General features: G+C 39.1%; 1 long non-coding RNA gene across 1 annotated transcript; it reads left to right on the top strand.

The window, feature by feature from the left end:
* The first annotated feature begins 3,446 nt into the window (after positions 1-3,446).
* On the top strand, positions 3,447-16,197 carry LOC147000009 (uncharacterized). The gene is made up of 3 exons (XR_015046269.1): positions 3,447-3,575; positions 15,550-15,619; positions 16,162-16,197. It is a non-coding gene; the product is annotated as an uncharacterized LOC147000009 (long non-coding RNA).
* Positions 16,198-19,797: the final 3,600 nt, after the last annotated feature.

Genomic DNA, 19,797 nt, shown 5'->3' with positions numbered 1-19,797 from the left:
AACAAACCAACAAAAAAAACAAAAAAAATACTATTTATGTTCATTAAAAAAACTAATAGTGATATATTATTTTAAAATATCATACAGTTAATATATTTGGAGTTACTTAAAATTTATATTGAGAAAAATGTATTTTCAGTATTGCTGCAGACAAACATCTACATAAGACTATTCAATTGATTGTTGTTTTAGATCAAAAAAACTTTAAAATATTCATTTTATTGTTACAATATTTTATAAATATTAAGGAACATGATAAAATATGAAAGGTTTAATATGTTTTGAGTGGGCATCAGCTAGAGGAGTTGTGGTACAAAAGAAAAATAAGAATGTGATGTAAGTCTGTTTACCTAAAATATGCTTTTAGATGTTAACAAATTCAGACAAATTGAAATTATGTATATTTTCTTATCATAATGCATTAAAACTTAAATCAAAACTATTTCTAGAACTTGTGGGATTGCTCAGCAGTTAGGAGCACTGGCTAATCTTTTACAGTTCCTGAGTTAAATTCTCAGCAAAAACATGTTGGCTTACTACCATTTATAAAGTGTTCTGATGCCTCCTTCTGTCATGTAGGTGACCACATAAACAGAGCACTCACACATTTTAATAATGATAGACTTAAAAACTTTAAAATGTTTCTATTATTGTTTATTATTATTATTATTATTATTATTATTATTATTATTATTATTATTATGCCTAACTTCTTCCTTCCATTTCTTTCCACCAAACCAGCCCATATATCCCTCTTTGGTCTTTTTTAAAGTTATAGCCTTTTTGAAAAACTAATATACAAGTAGGAAAACATTGAAAGTAAATGGGCAGAATGCCCTAGGATGTCTGAAATACACACTAGTCTAGTTGAAAAAAAGAAAAGAAAAACTAGCTATTAAGAGCATCTCTTGGTTCGGCAGTAGTGGTTCATGCCTGCATTTAGGAGGCAGAAGCCAAATATTTCTGAATTCAAGGCCAGCCTGTTGTAAGTTCCAGGAAAATCAGGGCTACAGAGAGAAACCCGGTTTAGAAAAATAATAATAATAATAATAATAAATAAAACAAAAAACAAAAACAAACAAACAAAAAAAAGCACCTGTTCTATGCAGAGGACGGGGCGCAAAGAACCCACATAGTGGCTCACAATTTGTGCACAGTCACATTTTCAGAGAATCAGTGCTCTCTTCCAGCCGCTGTATGCAACAGAGGCATAAGTGAGAGAGAGGGACTGCCCAGTCAAGCACATAAGTGAGAGAGAGGGCCTGCAAGGCCTAATGTATGAGTGAGAGAGAGGGTTGGGCTGCCTAGAACATAAGTGAGAGAGAGGGCCTGAGAGGCTAAGCACATAAGTGAGAGAGAGGGCCTGCACTGCCTAGCACACTCTTTTAATCCAGCTCAATACGAGGAAGGTGGAGACAGGAGGGTACCAGAGGTTGTAGGGATTCTAGATGCTCCTTTCTGAACTCTTAGGACAGCATAGACTCTTCTGGTTTGCGTATGTACATGCAGAAGTCCACAGCATTAAATGCTTTCGCACATAAATAAATAAAATCCAAAAATGCTTACAAGAGCCTCTACAGTTGAAATTAACTAGTGTCATTTGCAGTGTTTCATATGTTACACATTTGTTCAAGTTTTTCAAGTTTGTAAGGGCTTATCAACCTATAAACAGGAAATCATTTGTCTTAAAGCCAGTAGATTATTCCCACCTCCTGAAAACTTCCTTCAAAATGATGGGTACTCCATGTAAGCATGCGCAGGGTATATTCAGCCAATCAGCACAGACCTTGGGTGAGACCTTTTTTGTCCATTTGGCATCACAAAGGGTCCTTAGAGACCTCCATCCGGGCCTGGCTCCTGACAATGTTTTTTTTTTTTTTTTTTTTTTTTTTTTTTTCCTTTGAGGATCTGAGCACGGAAGGGTGCTGTTGGAAGCTGTTCTCCTTTTAGATGATCTGTAAGTGATAGTTGGCTCTGATCATGGTTGTTGGACAGTTAATTGAGGTGTTATGGGGTGGGGCATCTCAGGCCCAGGTGGCCATTATGTGAGGAAAAGGTTCCTCATAGTCATTTCCTCTGGGATCTGAGGGTGAATGGAAGGTGGAGGACCGTATTCATGGAAGAGGATTGAACAGGTCAGGGGCATAGAGGATTGGGAACCCTTTGAAGAGAAAAGCTTGGGGCCTTGGGATAGGATCAGAGAGCCGGCTGCAGGACTAGGTGTTGGGGGCCGGGAGCCATGGGTGAGAAGTCTTGGTGCTTGTCCTGTGTGCTGTTCAGGATCCATTGGAAACACACTGAGGATTCCTCCCTCCTCGTTGTCTTGTCTACGGTGTGTTCCTTTGATATACACTTTATGGACATGGCAGACAGTAGAGTTGTATAAGAAGAATGAATGAAAAGAAGAAGAGGAGATATTGCAAGAGATTCATAAGTCAACTGGGATGGATTCTGACCACGGACCCTCCCATCTTAATTGCCCATTTATTGGGATTAAAGACTTGCACTACCATGTTCAGCTTTTTCTCTCAATTTTATTTCTGTAGGATGGGATCTATCTTTGTAGTTCCGGCTTCCCTGTCTTGAGCTGGCCTCGAACTTACAATCTTCAGATGTTTGAAATTCTCGGCTTCCCCAAATCCCCATTTTCTCCAATATAAGGCCTTTATGTTTGGGTGGTGGTGATGAGTGTTTCTTGTAGACTAAGCGTTGGGCCTTTTTGATATGAACATAAAGTTACCATGTTCGTTATCTTTCTGGATAGAACTGTGAGTTTACCTTAGACTGAGATAAACTGATAAACAGAATTGCTTGATTATGTTTTGTTTAAAAAGAATGTATGGGAGATACGACCAAAATTCAGATGCCTCAAAGATTACAGGCGAACAAATTTTGCTCATCGTTTTCTGGAAGGAGGAGAGGAATCACATTGAAGTGTGGCCAGGTTATGTCTTTTTTAAACTGAGAAATGGCAGATCGTTAACTTTGATTCTGAAGGAGTTTTTGTTTTTTTTTTTTTTTGTTTTTTTGTTTTTTTTAATAAGTTAAAGAAGTTTTTGAAACAAGTTGTGAGGGAAAGGGACATGATAAAAAGGATACATGGTACATGGAGAAAATGTTCCGGGGAAGTATATATATATATGTGTGTGTGTGTATGGTATATGTGTGTATGTGTGTGTGTTTGTATGTGTGTATGTGTATATTTGTGTATATACACACACACACATATATATGCATTACCATATTGAATATGTATACAGAACTCTCTGATAAAGACAAATGATTAAAAATACTATATGTTAAAAAAAAAAGAAATGATCTTTCATTGAGCTAAGATAATTATTTGACTTTTTGTCATTTTAATTATTTAAATGATACCTTTTATTCAGATAACTAAGTTCTTTTTTTTCCTTTTAATTTTTATTTTTTTTTAAACTAAGAGGACTATTAAGTTCTTAAGAGAAGAATGGCACTTAAGAAAATGATGGTGATACCAAAGGAAGGTTACTTATTACTTTTGGACTGTGATGATGAAGAAGATGACATAAGTGTTTCACAGGAGTCTCTTACTAAAGGTATAGCATATCCAGTGTTGGGCATTAATTGTGTCCTGCATTTCATTAGACCTTTACCTAGTCTCCTAAAATGGAAGAAATCTTTGTTAAGCGTTTTCATAGACTTCATTTCTAAATTTACCTATATTTATCTATTCTTATACACGAGTTTTAGCAGCACATATACCTACTCTTGAAACTATAGTCACAATATGTTGAGAAACAATAACTTGCTATGATTTTGCCCCAGGAAAAAACCTGAACATAGTTCCTATAATATGTTTGCCATACATGAATTTATTTCATAAAACCTGCAAATAAATTATTTCATTTCTTTTTCTATTATATACTTACTTTATTTACATTTCACATGTTATCCCCTTTTCTACTTTCCCTTCCAAAAATCCCCTGTCCTCTCCCCTCTCCCCCTGCTCCCCAACACACCCACTCCCAATTCCTAGTCCAGGCATTTCCCAATACTGGGGCATAGGATCTTTATAGGAACATGTGGCTCTCCTCCCATTGATGACCAACTAGTCCATCCTCTGCTACTTATACAACTGGGTCCATATGCCCCACTATTTATTATCTTTGATTGGTGGTTTAGTCCCAGACAGAGAATTGTGGGGGTACTTGTTAGTTTATGGTTTTTTTTTCCTCCTAAGTTCCTGCAAACTCCTTAAGCTCCTTGGGTACTTTCTCTAGCTCCATATTTGGGGACCCTGTGCTCAGTCCAATGGATGTCAATGAACATCCACTTCTTTATTGGTCAGGCACTGGCAGTTCCTCTCAGGAGACAACTATATCAGTCTCCTCTCCCCAAGCTCTTGGTGCATCTTCAATAGTATCTGGGTTTGGTGGCTGTTTATGGGATGGATCCCCAAGTGAGGCAGTGTATGGATTCGTTCAGTCTAAGCTCCAAACTTTGTCTCTGTAACTCCTCCCATGGGTATTTTGTTCCCCATTCTAAGAAGGAACAACATAATCACATTTTAGTCTTTCTTCTTGAGTTTCATGGGTTTTGCAAATTCTACCTTGGTCATTCTGGGATTCAGGGATAATATCCATTTATCAATGATTGCATATTATGTGTGTTCTTTTGTGATTGCGTTATCTCACTTAGGAAGATATCATCCAGATCCATCCATTTGTCTAAGAATTTCATTAAATCATTGCTTTTAATAGTTGTGTAGTAATTCATTATAGAGAAATTACCAGATTTTCTATATTGATTCTTCTAAAGAGAGTCACCTGATTTCTTTTCAGATTCTTGTTATAATACATAAGGCTGCTCTAAACATAGTGAAGCATGTGTACTTATTACAAGTTGGAACATCTTCTGGGTATATGCCCAGGAGGACTATTGCTGGATCTTCTAGTAGAATTATGTCCAATTTTCTGAGGAACCACCAGACTGATTTCCAATCTGGTTGTAACAGCTTGCAAATCCACCAGCAATGGAGTGTTCATATTTCAACACATTCTCGCCAGCATCTGCTGTTATCTGAATTTTACATCTTAGCCATTCTGACAGGTTTGAGGTGGAATCTCTGGGTTATTTTGACTTACATTTCCCTGATGATTAAGGATGTTGAATATTTTTTAGGTGCTTCTAAATCATTCAGTATTCCTTAGTTGGGAATTATTTGTTTAGCTCTGTCCCAGTTTTTAAAAATAGGGCAAATTGATTTTGTGGAGTCCAGATTTTTGATCTCTTTATATGTATTAGATATTAGACCCCTATCTTATTTAGGATTGGTAAAGATTTTTTTTCCCAATCTGTTGGATGCAGTTTTGTCCTATTGATAGTGCCCTTGACCTTACAGAAGCTTAGCAATTTTATGAGGTTCAATTTTTCCATATTTAATCTTGCAGCACAAGCCATTGCTGCTCTTTTTTTTTTCTTTTCATCAAGAATTTTCCCCCTTTTCCCATGTTCCATGCTCTTCCCCACTTTCTTCTCTATAAGTTTCAGTGTCTCTGGTTTTATGTACAGTTCCTTGATCCACTTAGACTTGAGCATTGTACAAGAGATGAGAATAGATCAATATGGCTTATTCTACATGCTAACTGTCGATTGAGCCAGCACCACTGTTTGAAAATGCTGTCTTCATTCCACTGGATTGTTTTAGCTCCTTTGTCAAAGATCAAGTGTCCATATGTGTGTGGGTTTATTTCTCTGTCTTCAGTTCTATTCCATTTATCTACTTGTCTATCATCACTCTACCTGTACCATGCCATTTTTATCACAATTGCTCTGTAGTACAGCTTGAGTTCATGCATGGTTATTCCACAAAAGGTTCTTTTATTGTTGGGGATAGTTTTTCCTATCTTAGGGTTGTTTTTTGTCTTGTTTTTTTTTTTTTTTTTTTTTTTTTTGTTGTTGTTGTTTAATTTCAGGTGAATTTGCAAATTGCCCTTTCTAACTCAGTGAAGAATTAAGTTGGTATTTTGATGGGGATTGCATTGAATCTATAGATTCCTTTTGGTAGGACAGCCATTTTTACTCTATTAATCCTTCCAATCCATGTGCATGGGCTATCTTTCCATCTTCTGAGATCTTTTTTGATTTCTTTCTTCAGAGATTTGAAGTTTTTATCATATGTATTTTTCTCTTCATAAGTTAGATTCACCAAGGTATTTTATATTATTTGTGACTATTGTGAAGGGTGTTTTTTTGTTTGTTTGTTTTTGTTTAGTTTGTTTTTCATCCTGCTTTTCCTTTGTGTAGAAAAAGGCCATTGACTTGTTTGAGTTAATTTTATATTCAACTACAGCACTGAAGTTGTGTATCAGGTTTAGGATTTCTCTGGCAAATTTTTGGGTCACTGATACATGCTATCATATCATCTGGAAATAGTGATATTTTGACTTCTTCCTTTCCAATTTCTATTCATTTGTTCTCCTTTTGTTGTCTAATTACTCTGGATAGGTCTTCAACTACTATATTGAATAGGTAGGGAGAAAGTGGGCAGACTTGTCTAGTCCCTGATATAGTGGGATTGTTTCAAGTTTCTCACCATTTAGTTTAATGCTGGCTACTGGTTTGCTGTCCATTGCTTGTTTTATGCTTAGATATGGGCCTTGAATTCCTGATCTTTCTTGGACTTTCATTATAAATGGGTGTGCATTTTTTCAAATACTTTCTCAGCATCTAATGAGATGAGCATGTTGATTTTGTCTTTGAGTTTATTTCTATAGTGGATTAATTTGATGGATTTCCATATATTAAACCATCCCACGGATGAAGCCTACTTGACCATGATGGATGATCGTTTTGATGTATTCTTTGATTCGGTTTGCAAGGATTTTATTGAGTATTTTTGCTTTGATATTCAAAAGGGAAAATGGTCTGAAGTTTCCTTTCTTCATTGGGTCTTTGTATCATTTGAATATAATTGTAATCTGGCTTCATAGAATAAACTCAATAGTATTCCTTCTCTTTTGATTTTGCATAATAGTTTGAAGAATATTGGTATTAGGTCTCCATGTGTAAGACCCCCGAAACTGGACCTCCACTGAAACCCATTCAAGTCACGGAATGAGCTGGCCAGCACCCCAATGACTCAAGAGAAAACTATACCTGATGCAAACAGAAAGAGGTTTTATTATCAGCTAGCTGAGGACAAACTCCTTCCACCATGCAGGGCAGGGGAGTTTGACCCTGAGCTGTGACAGAAGGGGGCTTTTAACAGCTGGCTGAGGAATTGGGATGAAAGTTCAGAGGAGTTGGGGACAGATGGGAGGAGTTGGGAGAAGAGTTGGGAGGAGTTGGAAAGAGTTGGGAGGAATGTTGTTCTCTGCCCGGATGTCTTTTGTAAAGTTACAATTATCACATCTCTGGCTGTAAGGCTCAGAAACAAAAAGGCTTTTTGCAGGATATAAATAACAAACAGCTTCTTTTTGACTGCATTTGTAGAGATCAGGGACAACAAGCTTGGGGAATATCCAGGGGCTTTACCTTACAGGGAGAACAGCTCTAAGTTGGAGTCTCACATTCCCCACTTCTTCTAGTACATATTCCTAATCTTAAAACTAGGAAAAATAACCGCTAGCCCAGCTGCCAAACAAAGCCAACATGAGGTCACAGCTCTAGGATTTGTAACCTTTAGAGCCTCAAAATGCACTTGAATGAGACAAAAGTTTCTCTTGCCGTGGTACGAGGGAGAGAGGAGGTTCCTGTGCACTGCCTGGTGAATGTGAGCAGCACTGGGCCAGTGAGCCATGGTGGGCTGGATGTAGGAGCCCAGCACATGCTGGAGTAGCGGTGGTGGGGCTTGCCAAAAACAGCAGGTAGGTGTTTTTTGTTTGTTTGTTTGTTTTTGTTTTTTTGGTTTGTTTGTTTGTTTTTTGGTTTTTTTGTTTTATTTTTCAGCAATTCCAAGGCATTCTTCTGACCAGTTCTAGGGTCTATAATCGAGCTAGCAGGGGTTCAGAAAAAAGAAGATCAGGGTCAACCTTTCCCCTGCTTTTGTTAAGGAAGGTGGTCCCCAATTGAGGAGTTGGAAGGGTGTAAGTTTAAATTTCCATGTGGTGTTCCATACGCACAATGTCTCTAAAGCCAATTTAGTCAAGGTTTCTTTTAATTCTCTATTCATCTGCTCTACCTGTTCTGATATCTGGGGTCTATAGGGACAATGTAACTTCCAATCGATCCCCAATTTTCTGGCTAACCCTTGACTTACCTGGGCAAAGAAGGAGGGGCACTTGATTGATGAAAGTACCTTAGGGATGCCAAATGATGGGGACATTTCCTCTAATATCTTCTTTGCCACAACATTGTCGGTCTCCTTCTTAGTGGGGAAGGCTTCGACCAAGCCTAAAAAGGTGTCTATAAAAAGTAATAGATATTTATTACTGTACTTGGCGAAATTAACTTCAGTGAAATCTACTTTTCAGAATGTACCAGGCCGTCACCTCTTAACCCCCCTCTGGGGAGCATTATTCTGGTGCCTGACATTGGTGAGGGCACAGGCTTGGCATTCATTAACAAACTCCTGGGCAACATCTGGCAATCTAGTAACATAGTAGTTTGAGCTCTTAACAATTTTTTTAGCTTCTAAGTTTCCAAGTGGGGGAGCCTGTGTAGATTGGCTACATATTGTAACCATTCTCTGGTGGGCAGGATCCAGTGACCATCTTGGGTCTTAGCCACTCCTTGGGTAGTATATACACATATCTCAGGTATTTTTTTCTGTTCTTGATCTTCTAGACTGTAGTCCAAGCCTGCGTCTTTGAGTTTATAATGGTTTTTAAGTTCTTTATTTTTTTTTCCTAGGGCCGCATGTTTGGCAGCAAAGTCAGCCATCTGATTTCCCTTCACTATGGCATCATGACCTTTTTGGAGATGGGTGCAATGTATGATGGCCAGTTAGTTTTTTTTTTTTTGAAAGTGTTTGGCTTCTAATAGGTTCTAGATTTCTTTTTTAGTTTTAATATCTTTCCCATCAGATGTGAGTAACTCCTGTTTTCTATAGATCGCCCCATGTATATGAGCAGTGCTGAAAGCATACTTGCTGTCTGTGTAGATATTGATGTTTTGCTCTTTGGCCAGCTGCAAGGCTTGGGTGAGTGTGATTAGCTCTTCTCTCTGGGCTGTCATTCCTTCAGGCAAGCTGCTGTCCCCGATGTTTTTTTTTTTTTCCATTGACCACTGCTGCCCCAGCTTTTCTTTTACCTTCAACCAAAAAGCAGATACCATCTGTGTACCAGTTAGGGCAGCCTGACCATGGCTGGTCAGTGAGGTCTTTCTTAATTTCAATTTTTTTCTGCCAGGATGTCTATACCTTGGTGCACTTGTAGGAAGTCGTCAGCTTCCTGCAGCAATGTGGCAGTATTCAGGATAGGAGGGGGTGCAAACTATACTCTTTCAGTCAGTTAAAGGCTCTGTTAATGGGTCCTGTGAGCAATAGTCATCCAGCAATCAGGCAGCTGTCTAATGATGCTTTCTAAGGCATGTGATATAGGGGCTAATACTATAGTTCATTGACCTAGAGTCAGTTTGTCAGCCTCTTTGAGAAATACTGACACAGCAGCAGCGATAACTTTTAAGCAAGATGGTCATCCACTGGCCACTGGGTCTATTTTTTTTTTTTTAAACAATTGGGCCACAGGTCGTTTCTATTTCCCCAGATCTTGGGTCAGGACCCATCTCACTATTTCTGCTGTTTGGTCTACATAGAGAATGAAAGGCTAGGTCAGGTCTTGCAGGACTAGAGCTGATGCACTAAGCAAGATTTTTTAATCTCTTTAAAGGCTTCCGGTGTTTGGGGGTCCATGAGAAAGTCACAGTCTAAGTCAAAGTCGAAGGGGGTATGGTAGAGAGTGCCAGGGTGGCAAAGCCTGGCTTTTTAACTGGTAGCAACAGAGTATTCCAGGAAGACTGACAAGGGACCAAATCACCAAGTTCTAAGAGACTATGAATGTGAGGTCTGACGCCCTCTTGGGCCTCTTTGCTCATGGGGAATTGTTGTATCAGTTTCCAGTGTCACAAGGATGGGGTGCACCCTCTTTGTCTCTCTTATATCCCAAGTCTCTGCCCAGCATTTAGGGTATCTCCCTTACCTGGTCCCTTCTAATACTTTTCTTGACAGGGATTGAGGCTCATGTAATCTATATTCTTCTTCTAATTTTAAAGTTCAAATTATAGAGATAGAGGCTTGCCAAGGGATTGAAGTTCCTTCAAAAGAAAAGCTTATTTGGACTTTTAAATTTGCTACTATGTCTCTTCTCAACAATGTGGTGGGGCATTCAGTAATGATGAGGAAGGAATGAGTTACTTGGCTTACTCCTAGATTAATTTTCTTATCAGTGGTCCAAGAGTATGGTTTCTGTCTTTTTGTTTGTGTGTGTGTGTATTTTCAAGACAGGGTTTCTCTGTGTTGCCTTGGCTGTCCTGGAACTCACTCTGTAGACTAGGCTGGCCTGGAACTCAGAAATCCGCCTGCCTCTGCCTCCCAAGTGCTGGGATTCAAGGCGTGTGCTACCACCCAAGGCGAGAATGGTTTCTGAACAGTAGTCCCAATTACTTTGTTTTTCTGGTTACTCAATTTCTCCAGTGACTTTGTCAGGACTGAAAAAAGCTGCTCTGATATCAAGAAGGGAAGCCGTAGGGGTCTCTTTCACAGTTAGGGTTACACTAGTCTCAGGGAATGGGTCTGTGCCCCATATCCCCTAGTCATCATCCTCTGGAGTAAGGACTTAGTTGTTCTGATATCTGTCTCTTTCATGGCACAGTCTCTTGCCCAGTGTCCCTTTTCTTTACAGTACTAACATTGGTCCTTATGTAGAGGTGGTCATAAAGGTCCTATCGAGTTTTGAGGTCTTTTTGGCCCTGTGTTGCCCAGGTACCCTGTCTGCCTTCTCCCTCCAACTTTTTTATAAACTTCCTTATCACTTGCAAATGTATCCAAAATCCTATTTAAAATTCTTGCCTGCCTTCCATCTCATCTACTTTCTCTTGCCTCAGCTGCTCTCTATTCTCTTTCTCCTATTTCTTTTTAGTCTCTCTCTTATGGTACACTTTCTGCCTCCTTAACCAGATCTTGCAAAGATAATGTTTACAGACTCTCGAGACACTGTAACATTCTCCTAATAGCAGAAGCAGACTGCCCAATGAAAGCCATGGCCACAGAGGCCTGCTGGCTCTCTGACATAAGGTCACAGGGAGTGTAATGCCTGTATGCTTCTAAGAGGCACTCTAGAAACTCTGCTCGTAGCTCCTTTTCCTCTTGTAGGATCCCTCTTACCTTGGCCACATTGCTGGGTTGTCTGTCAGCTCCTCTCATTCCTGGTAATGTATCCCTGCGCCAAACTGTCAACTGCTCACTACCTTCAGGCCTGTTAGGGTACCAGTCAGTATGTGTCAGAGGCGGAAGCATGCATCTATTTCATTTGGAAGTTGTGTCAGCCATCCATTTGCCCCTAGCACATTCATTCTTACCTCCAGCAGAATCCTTTTCTTCTCCTGTGTGATAAAAATAACCCTTAAAAGCTGTTGACAGTCATCCCAAGTGGTCTGATGAGAGAACATGAGAGATTTCATAAGGGTAGAGGGGTTTTCAGAGAAGGCAGCATGATTTGCATTCCAATTATAGACATCAGAGAAGGAAAAAGACCAGTAATGAAGAGGCTGCAGTTCCGGGGTCTGCTGGAGTAGGCCATAAGTAACTAAAGTCAGCAAGGTTGTTGAGTCTGGTCTCTCTGGGCTCCATGCTCATTTGTCTTGTGTTCCAGCAGCTGGTCCCTCCCCCGTGTTTCCAGTGGTACCCTGGTGAGGTATCTGGGAGAGACCGGTTAGTGATATAAGGGTGTGGTATTACAATAGTCTGGAGGTTCTTCTATCTCTGGATAGATCTTGGGAGGAGCCAAGGGTTGCAGTTCACCCCCCAACATATTTATCTTAGGGTTTTGTTTTTGTTTTTGTTTTTTGTTGTTGTTGTTTTGTTTTTTGTTTTTTTTTTGTTTGTTTGTTTTTTTTTTTTTTTTTTTTTTTTTTTTTGGTGAGTGGTGGAAAGCTAGGACTCGGGAGTCCAGCTTTTTCTTCTGAACCCAAGGCTTCAACCAAGATGGGGTCAGGGGGGGCTTCCTGCGCGGAAATTTCCGAGATGCAAATGTAGGATGCTTGTTCTGGTTGAGACCCTAGTCTCTTCTGTGCAACAACATCTTTAACTGCAGAAATCACAATCAGTTCAATAGTGCCCTCTGTTGGCCAACTAACACCAAAAGCCGGCCATTTCGTTGAGAAGAAAGTTCTCCAAAATCTCTTTCTGACATCTACAAACAGACTGTGAATCCAAGTCGTAATTTCAGTTCAATTCTCAAGAGTCAGTCCAAGAGGAGTGCTAATAGTCTGTCCCATCATCAGAGTCACATAAAGGGAGACAAACACTATATATATATACAGAAACAGACAGCTGAGTGAGCACATGCTCACTTGGCACCCAGTAACAGAAACAGACAGCCAAGTGAGGACACTCTCATTTGGCACCTCGAATGGAGATCTCCATGCATCCCTGGATCTCCCTCAGACCTCCTGGGACGTCTCCCAGTGCAGCAAGCAGTTATGACTAACATGTCTGTCAATATCACTGCCCTCCATCCAGAACAGGGAGGTCTTTGCTCTCAGGAGTGCAGACAACTGCAAACCATAATGCTGAAATCAAACACAGCCGACAGACAAAGACATAGCAAAGACAGGATCCTACCTCCAAGTGGGGTCTCTGAGAACTGGGGTAGGCCTCCTGGTGTATGAGAACGCATATGTAAGACTCCCGAAGTTGGGCTTCCACTCATGTTCCGGAATGAGCTGGACAGCAAACTCGAGAGATAATCACACCTGATGCAAACTGCAAGAAGTTTTATTATCAGCTAGCTGAGGATGAAGTCCTTCTACCGTACAGGATGGGGATTTCAACCCCGGGTGGTGACAGTGGGGGGATTTTAACAGCTAGCTGAGGAATTGGGAAGAGTTGGGAGGATAGCTAGGAGGAGGTGGGTAGAGTTGGGAGGAGTTGGGAGGAGTTGGGAGGAACTGGGTGCAGTTGGGAGGAGATGGGAAGAGTTGGGAGGAGTGTTCTTCTCTGCCCAGATGTCCTTTGTAAAATTACGATTATCACATCTCTGGCTATAAGGCTCAGAAACAAAAAAGGCTTTTTGCAGGCTATAGTGAACAAAGAGCTTCTTTCTAACAGTATGTTTAGAGATTAGGGAAAACAAGCTTGGGGAAAATCCAGGGGCTTTACCTTCCAGGGAGAAACGCTCTAAGTCGGGGTCTCACACATGAAGATCTGATAGAAATCTGATGGGTTCATCAGATCCTGGGCTTTTTTTTTTGGTTGGGAGACTATTAATGACTGCTTCTATTTCTTTAGGGGTTATGGGAGTAATTACAGGATTTATCTGATCCTGATTTCAATTTCGTACCTATTATCTGTCTAGATAAGTGTGCATTTTTTCCTTATTTCCTTATTTTCATTTTTTTTTTGAATACATGCTTGTTTAATAAGATTTGATCTGGATTTCCTAAGTTTCTGTTGTTATGGCTCCCTTTTCAATTCTGGTTTTGTGAATTTGGTTACTGTCCCTTTGCCCTGTAGTTAGTCTGGCTAATATTTTATCTTTCTTCTTGATTTTCTCAAAGAATCAGCTCCTAATTTGTTTGATTTGTGCGTGTGTGTGTGTGTGTGTGTGTGTGTAGAATTCCTTTGTTTCCATTTGGTTGATTTCAACCCTGAGATTGATTATTTCCTGCCTTCTACTCCTCTTGAGTGAATTTACTTCCTTTTGTTCTAGAATGTTTAGGTGTGCTGTCAACCTACTCCTGTATCCTCTGTCAATTTTTATTTGGAGGCATTCATAGCTATGAGTTTCCTTCTTAGAACTGCTTTCATTGTGTCCCATAACTTTTGGTATGTTGCAGACTCATTTTCATTAAACTCTAAAAAGTCTTAAATTTATTTCTATTTCCTCCTTGCTCAAGTTATCACTCACTATATTGTTGTTCACCTACTATGTTTATGTGTGTTTTCAATTATTTATAACATTATTGAAAATCAACCTTAGTCGTTGGTGATCAGGTAGGATGCATGGGATTATTACAACATTTTTATATCTGTTAAGGCATGTTTTGGGACTGATTATATGGAGAAGGCATCATGAGGTGCTGAGAAGAATGGGCATCATTTTGTTTTAGGGTAAAATGTTCTATAGATATCAACTAATCTATTTGTTTCATAACTTCTGTTAGGTTCGCTGAGTCCCTTTTTAATTTTTGATTCCAGTATCTGTCTATTAATGAGGGAGGGGAGTTCCGCTATTATTGTATTGGGTACAATGTGTGATTTGAGCTCTACTAAAGTTTCTTATAGGAATGTCAATGCCATTGCATTTGGTGTATAAATGTTCAGAATTGGGAGTTCATCTTGGTAAATTTTAACTTTGATGAATATGAAGTGTCCCTCCTTGTCTTTTTTGATAACTTTGGGTTGAAAATCAAATTTATTTGATATTAGAATTGCTACTCAAGCTTGTTTCTTTGGACCATTTCCTTGGAAAATTGTTTTCCAGCCTTTTACTCTGAAGTAATATCTGTCTTTGTCCCTGAGGTTTGTTTCTGGTGTGATGGGTCTTGCTTACATATCCAGTCTGTTAGTCTATGTCTTTTTATTGGTGAATTGAATCCCCTCATATTAAGAGATACTAAGGAAAAGTCTTTGTTGCTTCCTGATATTTCGGTGGAATTTTTTCATGTAGCTATCTTCTTTTATGTTTGCTTCAAGATAAATATCTTGCTTTTTCGAGAGTGTAATTTCCCTCCTTATATTGGAGTTTTCCCTTTATTATCCCTTGGAGGGCTGGGTTTGTTCAAAAATATTGTGTAAATATTTTTTTTATGGAATACCTTCTTTTCTCAACATATGGTAAGATATTTTTGCTGTGTATTATAGCCTTGGCTGGCATTTCTGTATGATATATGCCCAGGATCTTATGGCTTTCATAGTCTCTGAGGTCAAGTTAGGTATAGTTCTGATAAGTCTTCCTTTATAAGTTACTTGAATTTTTCCATATTGCTTTTAATATTCTTTCTTTCTGTTCTTTTTCCTTTTTTTTTTTTTTTTTTTGCATTTGATGTTTGGATTATTATTGATGGCAGGAATTTCTCTTCTGGTCTAAACTATATGGATTTTTGTAGGCTTCTTGTATATTCATGGGAAACACTTTTTTTAGATTAGGGAAATTTTCTTCTATAATTTTGATGAATATACTCACTGTCCCTATAGTTTGGAAAAATTACTTTTCATCGATACCTATTATCCTTAAGTTTCATCATCTCTTTGTGTCCTGGATTTCATCGATGTAATTATTTCCTTTCTAAAATCTCTTTCAAAAACTCACATGGGCAGTTTCTTGAGAGAAATTCAAATCGTTAGTACATTATTAACTATTACTTATATAGCATCCATTCAAATGATTCTATTTTCTCTTGTCAATACAGTAAAGAAGAGCCCAACATTTGACAAAGATGAGAATATATCGACTCACGTAAAAAAGGATGGAGATATGGGGTAAAATTTTCAATAGAGTATTTCAATAGAGTTCAATAGAGTACTTCATAAGTAGTGTTTGTGATCCCTTCACTGGAGAAGTAGATTCAGGAAGATGAACAATTCAAAGTCAGACACTGCTATATGTTGTGTTCAAGCCCAGATTGAGGTCCTTGAGACATTGTGATCACAAACACATAGCAACTCATACAGTAGGACCACCTGCATGAGATCTTCCCAGATAAACACAAAAAGAAAAGGAAAAACATCAAAAGAATAAGAGGGTGGCCATCTGGGAAGAAGAAGGGTCTCAGCAAGAGTCGTAGAGGTATGAATAAACTACTGTGGGGTGTAAATGTATGAATTGTAAAAAGTAAGTCATGCAAGTTCACTTTGGTAGTCCACCATGTATTTTATATGTATATGTCATTTGTTCCGAACCAAACATATATTTATTATAAATAATTAAAAGAAGGTTCTGTTTAAAGTTTCTGTGGGGAAGAAAAATGTCCTACCAGTTCACGATATTTCTTACATTAATTTTTATATTCCTTTCTTAACAGAGGTGAACTAGACAGTATGTTGGATAAATCTGGAGGTATGTGTTTTTGGAGGTTTTTGCCTGGATTTTGAAGAGGTCAGAAGAGGGAATCAGATCTCTATAACCCCTATACCATAGGGGATAATTTTAGATTTCACAGTAATTGTAGTTCTCTTTAAAACCCATATGAGATGACTTCTCAACCAACATTCAGAATGAATGATTAGCTGAAGGTGTAGCTCAGTGGTAAAATACCATGTAAAAGTTATGAGTTTCATCTTCAGTGGGCAAAACAAAAAAAGAAAAAAACAAAAACAAAACAAAACCCAACCAACCCAACAAATTAACAAAAAAACTACCAAACAAACAAAACTCTGCAATAAGCCTCTCAAATGAAATGTTAGTTTGTGCAGTTTTCCAAATCAACTTCAGATTGTAAAGTGAGCAAGAAACCCAATTTCTTGTTGTACTGAAATGAGCAAAACCAGCATTAAGCATTTTAGGAGCCTAAACTTAGGCATGATTAGAGAGAGAGAAAGAGAAAAAGAAGAGAGTGGCTACAAGCTGTTTTGGTAAAGCGCTTGCCTTGAAAGTATATGGAGTTAAGGTGGGGACATAGAATCCACTTAAAAAATGCAGGCTGCAACCCAGTGTTGAGTAGGTGGAGACACCTTGCTGGCTAGCAAGGCTAGTGGCATTGGTGAGCTGCAGATTCTGAGAGACCATGTCTCAAGTTTTAAGTTAGGTCAGCTAGTGATGTCACATGCCTTAACTCCAGCAATTGGGAGGCAGAGGCAGGGAGATTTCTGAGTTTGAGGCCAGGTTGGTATACAGGGTGAGTTCCAGGACAACCAAGGCTATACAGAGAAACCCTGTCTTGAATAAAAAAATAAAATAAAAGTAAGTTGGAATATGATTAGAATGCAGTAGATGTCTATTTGTGGCCTTCTTGTGCACACTCATACTGAAATATATACACATCATTTTTTTGCCGAAACTCTTTTTAAGATTTACACAATCCAGTAAAATTATGGTGTTTTTTCTATTTCTTGAAATAGATAATATTAAGAATGTGTCATAATTTTATGATCTCTCCTGTATAGTAAAAATGAACATCTAACGAGAGACATGATCCAGCACACCTTAAAACATGCAAAGGACAGGGATGGAAAGATGGCTTAGAAATTAAGAGCACTTGTTGTTCTTGGACAGAACCAAGTTTTAGTTCCTAGTACCCACAAAATGGCTCACAACCATTTTTAATTCTATATCCAGGGGTTTTGGAATTCTCTTCTAGTTTCTATGAACAACATACATGCAGGTTGTATAAATACAAACACGCAAAAACACATTACATAAAAAATAAAACAATTTAAATTACAATCAAGAGGCCCTTCATCTGAAAAAAAAAAAAACAACTAGGAAGTCTTTTTAGGGGTTCATTTATTTTAACTTTCAAGTTAGTATTGCAAACTTGGAAAATGGAAAGCCTCTGGGTATTAGTAGCAGCTAAAATACTACCTCCCTTTTGCTGCTTGGATGACAGATGAGTGATAGAGCCTAACTCGCCCTTAGTACACATGTGAAAACACGGCCAATCAGCAAGGGGCTTTGCTGAGATTGCTTTCCTGCTATCCAAACCCTGTTACCCAGTATGCTTTGTAGTGGTCATGAAGCCCAGTTCTTGAGGAAGAAATGTGCGTGAGGAAGCATGGTAGGGAGAAGTCTCACTGGAGGTAGTCAATTGTCTGTTGAAAGATGGTTAATCCTGTTTGAGCTGGAGGTCTGTGTTGGGATGAAGGTGGAAGGGTGGATGTGTTACTTCAGGAGTAAGGAGAGGAGGTGACTCTCACTGGACTCAGGAAGGTACTGCTTCCAAGTTCACAATTGACTTTCCCATCGGCACCTGCAGAGAAAAAAAGAGAACTTCACTAAGGGCAGGAGTTTGCACAGAATAGCTCCTAGCAGAAAGCAGGAATGCCAGGGTATTTCAGACCCTGAAAGTCTTCTTGGGGCCTGGAGATGTGAGGTGTGAGTAAACTGGATGTCAGTTAGTGGCACCAACAGACTAAAACCTTCTTTTTGCTGCTGCTGCCCAACAGGAATTCATTATAAATAAACTAAAGACCAGTCTTCATTTTCTTCTACCTGTTGTTAAAATGCCAGATTGCTGAAATTTCTATATATAGTCTCCAAACTGCCTCAAAATAGAGAGGCTGCTCTCAGCCTCAGAAGTACTTGGACTTCAGACATAATTTAGGCCAGGCAGTCTTTATTTATATGTTGTTTTGGTTTAGGGAAGTAAGCTGTAACTCTATATCTCAGGATTGTCTGAATCCTCAATTGCAGCTTGGACTGGCCTTGAACCTAAAGTCCTCATCCTTACAAATGTACCTGGACCTGAGGAAACATGTATATTTTATTTTTTTATATTTAATTTTTTTTATCCTTTTTTTTTCATTGTTGAATTTTGAAACCAGTACTTCTTGCTGTAGCAGTAAAATAATTGTCCAACTAGGAAGAACTTTATATTTTAGATCTGCTTTAGGTTTGTATTGTGATGAAAAAGATTGAGGAGCTTGGTTGTGATAAAAGCAAACATGATTTCATTTGGAGACTGAGATGCAGAGACATTTACTCTAATTTATCAAAAACTTAGCAGGGATGGTACCAAAATTTAGATCATCCTGAGATTACATATAAACCTACTTGAAGTCACAGTTAAAGCCATCATTGTGTGTGTGTGTGTGTGTTTGTGTCTGTGTGTGTCTGTGTTTATTTACATTTCAAATATTAGCCTTTTCCTGATTTCACCCCAGAAAGTTTCTATTCTATTTGACCCTACCTGTGCTTCTATGAGCATGTTCTCTCAACCAACCACTCCCACATTTCTACTGTGGCAGTTGCCTGCACTGGGGCATACAGCCTTCACAGGATCACAGGACCAAGGACCTCTTCTCTCACTGATGTCTGACAATGCCATCCTCTAATATATATGTAGCTGGAATCATGGGTCCCCCTCTTTGTTTGGTGGCTTAGTCCCTGGGTGCTCTGGGGCTTACTTGTTTCATATTGATGTTCTTCCTGTAAGGTTGCAAACCCATTCAGCTCCTTCAGTCTTTCCTCATCCCCTCCACTGCGGACCCCATGATCAGGCTGTGACCATCATCCTCTGTTCTTGCCAAGCTCTGGCAGTGCCTCTTAGAAGACAGTCATATTCAGCTCCTGTCAGCAAGCACATGGTATCGACAATAGTGAATGTGTCTGCTGTCAGTGTATGGGATGGATCCATATGGTGGGCAGACCCTGGATGGTCTGTTTGGTTCATATTGATATTTTTCCTATAAGGTTGCAAACCCCTTCAGCTCCTTCAGTCCTTCCTCTAACTCCTCCACTGGGAACTCCATGATCAGTCTGATTGCTGGCTGTGAGATTCAGTCTCTGTTCCTACCAAGCTCTGGCAGAGCCTCTCAGGACACAGCCTTATTAGGCTACTGTCAGCAAGTACTTGTTGGTATCTACAATGGTGACTGGGTCTGGTGTCTGTACTGGGTCTGTATATGAGATGGTTCCACAGGTTGTGCAGATTCTGTGTGGTCATTCCTTCAGTCTGTGCCCTGAACTTTGTCTCAATATTTCCTCCCAGTAGTATTTTGTT

This window comes from Mus caroli, unplaced genomic scaffold, assembly GCF_978045245.1.
Source record: "Mus caroli unplaced genomic scaffold, Mus_caroli_1 scaffold_22, whole genome shotgun sequence".
In the NCBI taxonomy this organism is placed as follows: Eukaryota; Metazoa; Chordata; class Mammalia; order Rodentia; family Muridae; genus Mus; species Mus caroli.
This window is presented reverse-complemented; position numbering and strand designations above follow the sequence as displayed.